Genomic DNA, 10,643 nt, shown 5'->3' on the forward strand with positions numbered 1-10,643 from the left:
GCGAGCGATCCGCGATGTGAAATCCGGGAAAGGAGAAGAAGGACAAAGCAGAATGCGAGAGATTCAGCTCGTTTTTCGCCTTTTTCCGAGGATTCTCTACGGAAAAATCCTGCGAACCGCAGATTTTACAACAAGATCTATCTAGAGAGCCGCGAAGCGTTCTGTAAACGGGAAAGGGAGGATGGAAAAGTTGACTCAGATTATCCATCATTTCGGTATTAAATGCAATCACAATACGGATAGAGGTATTTTTTTTCCAGAGAGATACTCCTCTAGAAAAACCTTTTAAAAATAATATCACGTGGTAAAAAAATCGTCATTTAATACAGAAACAATCGATAATTGTTCGTTTCACGCTGGTCGCGCGTTTCGCTAGTTTCGTCAATCGCGTTACTCTTTTTTTTTCCCCAGCGCGCAGAGGACTGCGCTTTTATAATATTCGACAGTTCGATGGAAATATTTGCGAAATACATTTGCGAAATCGCGAATAGCTCTCCGCAGCGACGAGCGATCTCGCGCGCGATAAGCGCTCATCGATTTTCCGCGTCAACGTTTGCAACTGTCAAGTACTCCAAGCGACAGTTAATTATCCAATTCGTGGTAACATCAGATTGTTCATAAATCAGTCAGGGTATTTATTCAATTAAAAAAAATTCCACACCGCGACCTGATGAGCGGTAAACGCTGACAAATCCACCCTGAATTCGTGGTGGAAACCCGAAAAAAAATCCTCACGTCGCGGATCTTTTGGATCTCGAACTTTCGTCGTCGCGACACTCGACTCGCGTTTACTTTAAAGATAAAGATAAACGACGGCGCCTTCGGCGATATCATCGTTTCGCGACAACGCGGGGGACGCGCCATTAATCATTTCAGACGTTTCTGAAACGATCGACTTCTCTCTGTTGATCGAGCGTCATTCGCGGCGGAAGGTATCACCGGGGCCCAGCCCCTCCCCTCCCCCCTCTCGGTTTCTAACAAATCAGGTTACGGAGACTCTCGGGTTTCAGAGTGGCCCGATATCGCCGTTCCGGTATCGGTATTCCGGCTTATATAGCCCCGTTATGGGAATTCTCGGGCCGAAGAAAATTCCCCGGCTCGCTGAAGTCGCGGCGATAATCTCGCGGCGTATATACGAGATACGCGGCGTGGGTATAACCAGCCACGTCGAATTGGCTCGTTGTATAGGCCAGGCCAGGCGCGCACCGATCGTCCGGCGCTCTATAGCGTCGCGTACACGCCTCATTTACCCGCCGTCGACGTGACTTCCGACGGAGATTCAACGGCCGTGGCGAAGTGTCACGGCGGCCCGTTTCCGACAACGGCCTTATCGGCTCTTTGCGGAAAATCGTCGTGTTATACACGGGGCCGAGCGCGCGAGTCGTCGACGTGTATAACGAGCGCGAGGCGGAATATCCTACCCTCTCCGGAAGGTGAGGGGATGCCGCAAAAAAAAATGGACGCTGCCAATATTATCTAATTAGAATCTTGCAATTTTTTATCCGCTCTTAATTCGCGAAACAGTTGTAGTAAAACTTTCGTTCTCGAAGTACGTTGCTCGCCAAGTCGTTTATTTCTCGTTTAAAGAGTCGCGCGGGTTAATCCCCGCGTGTATTACGACCCGCGGGTTAAACGTCTCCCGGCGAGACGTCAAGGAAGCGGTGTCAATGGGGAGGGGGGAGGGGGAAGTTTTAACTTTTCAAAGGGCCGCGCCGGGTTTGATCCTTATACCAAACGGAGTGCGAAGTGCCTTTTATCTCCGTCAATATTATCTCAATGCAACCCGGTCAAAAGACTGGTCTTTCTTCAAAGTCCGATCTTCCGAGAGCCGTATTTACACGAGATATGTGGAAAGCGGCGCGATTTAACTCCGCCTTTCTAATACGCCGTGCAACGTAATCCTCTTAGGATGCACTTTTTCGATAATCCGACGAATTAACGGGCAAACAGGAAAGAAAAAAAAAAGAAGAGGTCGGACCACACGCGCGCATTGCACACATCATCGGGAACTCGTTCGGGAGTTTTCATTTTCCTGTGCATGCGTCGCCCAATTCGAGAGAGTCCCGTCGAATTTCTACTTCTCCCTCCCTTTCAGTTCTCTTGTGCAACAGGAGTTGGAAAGTGACCGTGAAAAGAGCGGTAGAAGGGAAAATATGGAAAAAAAGAACGCGAGATTCTCTCATTTTCGAAATTATTCGAAGATTTTCGTGGTATCGCTGACTTTTGATCGCGTTAATCCTATATACGGGATGAATTCTCCAACTTGACGAATTAAGGGTGACGATTAATTTAACAAAAAAAATTAACTGTTTCATTATTAAAAATAAATATAAAATAACATCTTCTCTGTTTCCCTCGCCAACTTCTCGGCGGATCGAAGTAGCCCTCAGGTTTCTCCTTGACAAGCGAACTAATCGAGAGGAGGGACGCCTGAAAGCACGGCCGATCGAATCTCGGAATTTTCCTACCCTCCACCGCGCCGTTTCCACGACCGCAAATCTCGCCGATCGATTCAAATCCGTAGCGGATTATGCTATCCTTAGCAATCTATCCTATCAAGCTCTAAAGGATCCTTCCTACTTTAAGTGTATTGTAGACAGACAATTAATTTTAATACCCGACACTTGTGATTTCACGCATTATAAATGTGCATACGTTACATATATATTCGCTATTTTACTTTTTATAAAATATAAGAAATGTATTATGTTATTTGAAATAATAGATTTGGGAAATAATTAATAGTACATAAATAGAATATAAATGAATTAAATACAATCGACAAACGTGAAATTATTCTAAAATAAGGGCAAAATATTTCAATGAATTATTCAGGAATTATTTTATGGAGTAATAGACAAGCAAATCATCGAGAATGATAGAGGTACTTTTCAGAACGAGTTTGCTACTTCCTGCCAATTGTTTAGCGAAACAATTTACAACACGGTTAGATCTTGTGGTAGATCAATCTTCGGCGCTACCAATCGAAGCTCAAGACGGCGAGATCAAAGGAGACGAGGGTCTCAAAGTTGCCGGAAGCCACGGTGGAAGTGGAATGGTAAATCTACCATGAGAGGACGAGACGAAAGGGAAAAGGGCCACTTCCGACCGGACGTTGTTTCCAACCCTCTTCCCACGCGTCATTCGCATCTCCGTATAGCATGTTCTAACGCGGTGTTCTACAGCCTCCTTCAAATGCGTATACCTTTTTTGAAGTGATCGCGATAATATAATTCTCGACTCTTTACTAAAGGGCTTTTCGATCCGTCGATATTCCACGTTTGAAAAAAAAAAGCGAGAGGAGACTCGAATTCTTAAATGAGGAAATTAAAGGAAGAATAAATGCTAGACAAAAATAAATTATAAAATCGACAAGCGATTTTACGTAATGCGATTCACAAAGCGACTCTTCTTCGTCAAAAGAAGCTATCTCACGGATTTATTATATAATAATTCCAGCCATTCGCGCCGCAAAGTGTTAACCCTGTCATTTTTCCTGAATTAAACCCACGCGATTACTTAATTTTATTACATAATAAATCCGCGGTCGTGATTTAATCGGCGCATCAGAGCGTATCGCGGGACGCGCCGCGACGTCGAGGAAAAACGCAGCGATATTATCGATTTCGCAAACCCGTAGCAAGTCCCGTGCCCGCTTCGAGGCGGCGCGGCGGATTAATCCGTAGGGCGGATATATAGGGAGAGAAACGCGAGGAACGAGAGCGCGGGATCGGGAGCGCTTTAATATGAGACTGCGAGAGAGCGTAACTTCCACGCCGACGTCGCTATTCATTCAGACAATCGTTGAACATCCAACGTCTTCACCTCCACCTCCGCGGGCAAATCGCACTTCTGCGGCGTGCCGAGGCGGCCGCGCTCATTGCATTATTACTCGTGCTTTAACAGGGCTCATCGGATAAATTAAACAGGCACTCCGATCTCCGCGCGCGTAATACCTACGAGGAGAGAATTGCACCGTCGCCGTATCTCTCACTCGAGACGAGCACGCGAGGCGCGCGGTGTGTCGACATCGCCAATTGCACTCGCTCAAAAATCACGTTTTCGCTCGTTAACGAGTTTCAACGCGAATTATATATCCAATTCGAAGGCTTATTCAATTTGTAATTTCGATAGTTGTGCGTCTACTTTCTCCATATTTCCTAATTATAACGAAATATGTCCCCTTTAGAACGAGCTTCTTGCGCTCGCGATTATATATTTTATGACAGCCTGGAAAGTCCGTCGAATTGTGAATCGTGTATAATGTCTACAATTTAATATCTTCAAATTTAAACTTGCCTCACCTCGGAAACTCTCTTTCTTTACGTTTTTCCTCCCGAGGCAAATTATTCTATGCCATTTTCCTTGCCGTCGCGAAACTCGTTTCTGCCCTAAAAAGTTGCCTGCTTTTTTCCCTTTCCGATTCCGCGATTATTTGCATAATTTGATTCTCTTTACCGTTAAGTCTGCGTGGCGCGAAAAGCGACATGGTATAACCGGCGCAATCTCTCGTCGGTGAGTTTTATCGCGAATCGCGTCCTCCGCCTCGCGGGATGCATCACGCGTGCACGTGAGGCTCGCGTGTCCGTTTTGTATCCGTCGCGAGCGAACTGTTGGATAACTCGATTAATTAGCGATCGACGTCAGCAAGGGATATAAATAGTCTCGCGATTGCGACGACTGCTAAACCAGATACCTGACAATTTTGTTGTGCGTTAATCAGTCGCTAAATTGGCGACTCCCGAGTATTGAAACTGAAACGTATGAGGGATCGGTAATTTTGTACAGCTACAATTGGCATCGTTGAGTTGCAAACGTTTTCTCGCAGCTATCTGCGGAATCGTCGAAATTTCGATCGCGCTTTATCCCGCATTTGCGACAAGCCGTTTCACGTTCGAAAAAATACTCGAAGACATTATAATTTCCATTAATAAATCTAAAAAAAATTAATTACAGTTTAATAGCAATTCAAATTTAGGTAATTGGCGATTTTTAAACGAACTATGCAATTCATTGTAATTCACAAATAATCCATTTTAAACAAGAAATATGAAGGCAATAAGTCGCGAGGCTAATCTTCCAATTAAAATAAAACACACGATGAAGCGTTCAGCGTTGAGATGGAAAATCGTAATCATATTTTTGCACGCTGCATAATATTCCGTAGTTACCGTCAGTCCTCCGCAGGTGTCGGTCCACAATAAATATTTGGAGTCCTAAACAGTAAGAAATAGACCAATCGTAGTCGAATATGAGGAGAATAATTAATTGTAATTGGTCAATATCTTGGTGTAAGGCTGTCTGCCTTAAAAGCCTTATTGTGGACCGACACTAACGCTACGTCGTCGTTTCGACGAGTGCGAGGCATTAAATTCAACCCCTGTTTTAAGAGCCGACCATCCTCCCGGTCGGAGTGTCGAAGTGAATTTCCAACAGTGGAGCAGCTCCGTCTGCGCGCGCGCGCTCTATTAAATGAGACCTCAACCGTGTTTTGTAATCGAATATACTCCATTCTCCGTTGCAGCAGTACAAGCAGCTACGCTACCACTGACTATGCACACAATACAGTCATTTGCAAATTCGCAGTACAAACCCAAAATCGTACTCGGCGCGGTTTCGTTGGTACTCAATGGCAAACGCAAGCGGCGTTCCGTAATACGGTATCTCCGGCACGGAGATCCGATTTTTGCGGCTCCGATCATTTCGCCTGCAATCGAGCCGGCGATATCTGACAAGTACAATTAATTGAGTGATTCAATAAAATTACGACCATTATTATACAAAACCGAAATAAATACTTAAAAATACCAGCAGATGTTGGTATAACTTTCAATCAATCAAAAGAAATTAAAAGACTTAATGACTTTAAGATTTAAAAGATTTAAAGAGTTAATGACTGTATGTTAATGACAATAACGAGATTGAAAAAGGGGTAAGTATAAATCGATTTGTGGAAGACCGCACGCGTCGTCGTTTCTCCGAACGCTTCGATGCTCTCACTCGATTTACATCCGCGATTACTCTTTTTCCAAAAAAAAAATGTCTTCTGTTTCGCACCACTCCGTGTCCTTCTCTCCTCACCTCGCTTTCTCCCCTTCGCACACTCTCTCTCTTTCTCTCCCGCTCGCCAATTCACTGTCACACCCGGTTTCTCTTTTTTTTTTTTTGCGACAAGCATGTGTAATATATATACACTACGTTTTTTAAACTACGCTTTTTAAGAGGCCTACTTAAGTAATGGGCACACAACACGAGGGGTTAAGGTATAATATATATATAATACACATTATATATATATTTACGTGTTACGCGCTTAGATACAACGGCTAATTAGTTTTACAATGCGTCAACATCTTTGTCCGCCTGCCTCTCCGCTAATTGTAAGTGCGTCGTTCCTCCTTATTTCTTTTTTCTCTTCCCGCTCCTCTTCCTCCTCCCTCCGTCCTCCTCTTTGTTTCTTTTTTTTTTTGTGTTAACAACAACAGACTTACTTAACTCTAATTATGTTTCTGGTTTGTTACTTTCTAAGGCCTTGTTGCTAGTACGGATCCTGCTGTCGCTAAGGCAGTGGCTCTTTTTTCTTCTCTCTCTCTCTCTCTCTCTCTCTTTCTCACTCACTCACTCATTCTTTCCACATTCATCCTTTTTACATTCGCAGACACGTGCATGCACAGTCCGAACGAGAAATCGACGACTAGCTTCCGACAGACGTTTGAGATTTGTTTTCGCGCGCGAACGCGAGATTCCTTTTCGTTATATATATATATCCGTAAATGGAATACAATACGCTCTCTGTATTCGGAGAATCGACGATTCGTAAAGAAAAGAGGTATCGAAGCACTTTTCACCCTTGTTCTCTCATCCTAAAAATCCGATTGACTCGAATCGGAATGAATTTTGCTTTCTCCATGACTATGTCGACGTTTCACGTTGAGGTCACATTGATAATTGCGAGTCGATTTTATTTATATGGTGTCGCGACACGGATAGAACAACGGCCAACGGAGCGAATTAGTCGCTGAACCGGAAGATCAGTGCCCCGTTTCATGATTATTAACTCAGCTAGAACGTAATCTCTGTCCGATTGATAAAATCAGGATAAACGGAGGCGCGCGTGATTAATGAAGTAGATCGTGAGCGGGAAGAAGCGATAAGAAGTTGAGCGTAAAAACCGCGCGTCAGATTTCTTATTACAATGATGTAATAAGTTCGACGGGAGACTTATTAAACTAAATTAACGGGCATTGCTCTCTCGATCAATCACCTACGAATGTAAATTTCCAGGTATCGCGAAATTATTACAGCAATAATCACCTATTTTCTTCATTCAAATTCACCGACTCTGTCTACGTCTTTAATTGAAAAATAATACCCGAATCAGACAGTTGTAATAGTTTTTTTTTTATATTACGTCTCTTTACGTATGCATTACGACCGTCGTGGTAAAAGTTGTATATGTCGCCTTATATTTTGATTCGCCGATCATTACGAGACACGGGCGAGAATCGCGTCGCGCTCTCCATTGTATCGCGAGGACGATATTATGATGACACCTAATAGCGATAGTAAGGTCGGGGCACGGGCCGCACCTCTCATAATAACGGAGGGAATTATGAAATCCGTGGATAGCGCTGTTATTACTTCGCAACGAGTATTTACCGAGCGCGAACGCTTTCCTCCCCGTCGTTTCCGGCCTCGAAACGAGAAATCCGAGCTCTCGTCGTCCGACTGGAGCGAAAACGCAGGCTCCGTATCTCAGAGCTGTAGCATTAAGGTTGTTTTCGACCGGGATACGCGAATCGTTTTGTTGAGCTTCGTTTCGGAGCGGATATTTGAAACGCGAGGAGCCGCGATTATCCAATAAATACACGCGACAAATAAGTTCATTTAGAACGACATGATCATGAGTGAGAATTTTTTAAGGATCGATTTACGATGTTCACTGCTGATTTTTTTTTCTCTCAAATATAAAATTATAAAAACATGATAATCATAAAATATACATTTTCGTTGTGCGGCAACGGAAGATTTAAAAATTTTACTTCTCGAAATTTAACCATAATACATCGCTCGGAGATACAGAGCTTCGACAAAGTGGGTAATAACGCGACGTCATAATTTTTCCCGAGCCGGTCTGACAAGGAGTTATTATTAATCGGACTATGGACCACTTGAAGATGACAGCGAAGCTTCGTAGAATTTGCATCACCGCTATCCTCGATACACGGAAACTCGCGTCGCGAAACTTCGTTCCGACATGAAATTGCTCTCAGAGAATCGAAATTGAAGTTTCTTAATATAAATATTTCATTCCAACGAAAATCTGTCATTTATATACATATACATAATATAAAAGAGCTCGTGGAATATAAAATATTATTCCAAATAGAATTTTAAATGAAATGGGAACCACAAAGATTTGTTCATCTCGGCTTTTATAATTGCGTCCAAAATCTATCAAACTCAAATTCTTCGTTTATTTTCCTTTAAATTTACTTGAATTTTTATTTTATTTCTCAATAAGAATAACTACACTTGATTATTTAAAAGTATGAAAAATAAGTGAAAACATTTTTTCCCGGTACTGATTTTCTCAATAATGTTGATTTTGAAAAAAATTACAATATCTTATCATTTAATGGGGATTTCCCTCGATTGACAATTGACAATGTCGCTGCATTTGTCAGCAATTCGAAGGAGCCTGTCGACCCGGACATTCGCGCGCGCGCGCGCACGCGGGACGTTCGGAGCACATCTGAGAAGATTTTCGGAAAAAGCACGGGGACGGGCGGCGCACGTTGCCGACGACGGCAAGCCACGAAAAGCCGCGATGCGTGAAATTGAATTTTAGGTCGCCCGACTCACTCTCGTGCACATTCGCGGCTCCCTAGCGTTAACCCCCTATTCACCCGGTCTCTCGCTCATCCCGCGCATCCCGTCACGAAGGAGGTCGATCAAAAGACGGCATACGAGCGTTTAATCTAAAATTATGGAAGCAACCTGTACCTTTGAAAACGCCGGAACATTTCGCCACCGGTCTTCTACTTTTTCGCGCGTCAAAGCGATCTCGCGGTTTCCGTCGAAATTCCGCGAGATGACCGCTGTGCCGCGCGATCCTTCCTCCGCCTCGTCCTCACCCCCTAGTCCTTCCCCTCCACGCCTTCCATCTCGGGGATCCCTTGCAACTGGGTCGGCCGCGGTAATATCGCGAATAACGAAGTTTACGGAAGCAAAGACGATATCATTAAGTGAAGAAAACGAGCGACGCGGTGAGCGGAATTAGTTTTAAGCGAAATTACCTAAATTGATGTTGAAAAAAACATCTGATTAGTAATTAGTAGTCCGAGGTAAACCGGGATGTAAACCGAGTAAATCTTGTTAGTTAGTGCCTGTCTGTCGAGTGACTTAACGACGCGATCGGTGTCAAGATGTGCGATATCGATCGAATTCATCCTATACAATTCTGGATTCCTGGAAGAATTCGGTAACTCGTAGTTATTCTGTACTCTAGTGATTATACTTCAGATTCGAGAGCTACAGATCTTAGATTCGACTCTTAACCGACAGCGCGAGTCCATTACAATCTTGCGACAACGCTGTCAAAAGAATCCGGAAAGAATGTCGTGAGTGTTACGTGGGATCTCCACGAGTGCTCTTAACGACTAACAGAAAAGTCCGAGCTCTTCCTCTTTCTCTCTTTCTCTCTCTCGCAATATATCAATAAAAAAAGTTTATTAGAAAAAGAAGCAAAAAAGAGGAATAAAGGAGCTGGCGGGATCTCGCAAGGATCGTCCGCGTCAGCAGTTAAGAGTTAAATCAAATCAAATCTATTGATTCGAGCGAGAGGCTGACCAATTCAGAAGTGAAAACTACCCTCTCTTCCTTCCCCATCCATTTCATCTCTCTTCCTTTCTCACCCTCTCTCTTTCTTTCCTACCTCTCTCCCCTTTACCATCTCGTTAGAAATCAGCCTCCGTAGGGACCTCCAAAAATGCAGGACGCAAAGACGTGGACGTCGGCGTCGTCGAGGACGACGTCGGCGACGGTGGCCTGTTTTATGCGGACGCTGTGTGTTGAGTGACTTGTGTGTGTATGTGTGTGTGAGAGAGAGTTATGTGGGTGTGTGTATATATCTGTGTGGTGGTGTGTGTGTGTATGTGTGTGTGAGATCAATACGTACTCTAGTCCTCTCTCTTGCTCTCTCGCTTTCGCCTCCTCTCTGTCCATCCTCCCTCCTGCGAGAGAGAAAGAGAGAGAGAGAGCCCGCCACGACCGAAACCCGACCGGTCCCCCGACCCTGGTTCCTCCGACCCACCTTCCACCACTCTTTCACCCTTGCCGAGCCCGCTCCTCGTCGCCGCCACCGCCGCTGCCGCCGCCGCCGCCGCCGCCGCCGTCGTTCTCCGCACCCTCTCTCGCTACCCTTAAGCCGCCACTGCCTTCTCCTTCGCCTCGTCTCTCGACTACCTTGCACCCCTTTTCGCTCTGCTCGCGCGGATGCCGTTCTTTCCTTCCGTGACCAGCCTTCCTCCCCTTCCGGCCGAGATTTATTGCCGTTATTATTTTAACGCCCCGGTGAATGATTCGCGTCGAGAGGGTGGACTCGCTCGCTCGCCTCGCACGTGACGCGTCGTAAAACGCGC

The sequence above is a fragment of the Wasmannia auropunctata genome, unplaced genomic scaffold (assembly GCF_000956235.1).
Source record: "Wasmannia auropunctata unplaced genomic scaffold, wasmannia.A_1.0 LD336038.1, whole genome shotgun sequence".
NCBI classification, from domain to species: Eukaryota; Metazoa; Arthropoda; class Insecta; order Hymenoptera; family Formicidae; genus Wasmannia; species Wasmannia auropunctata.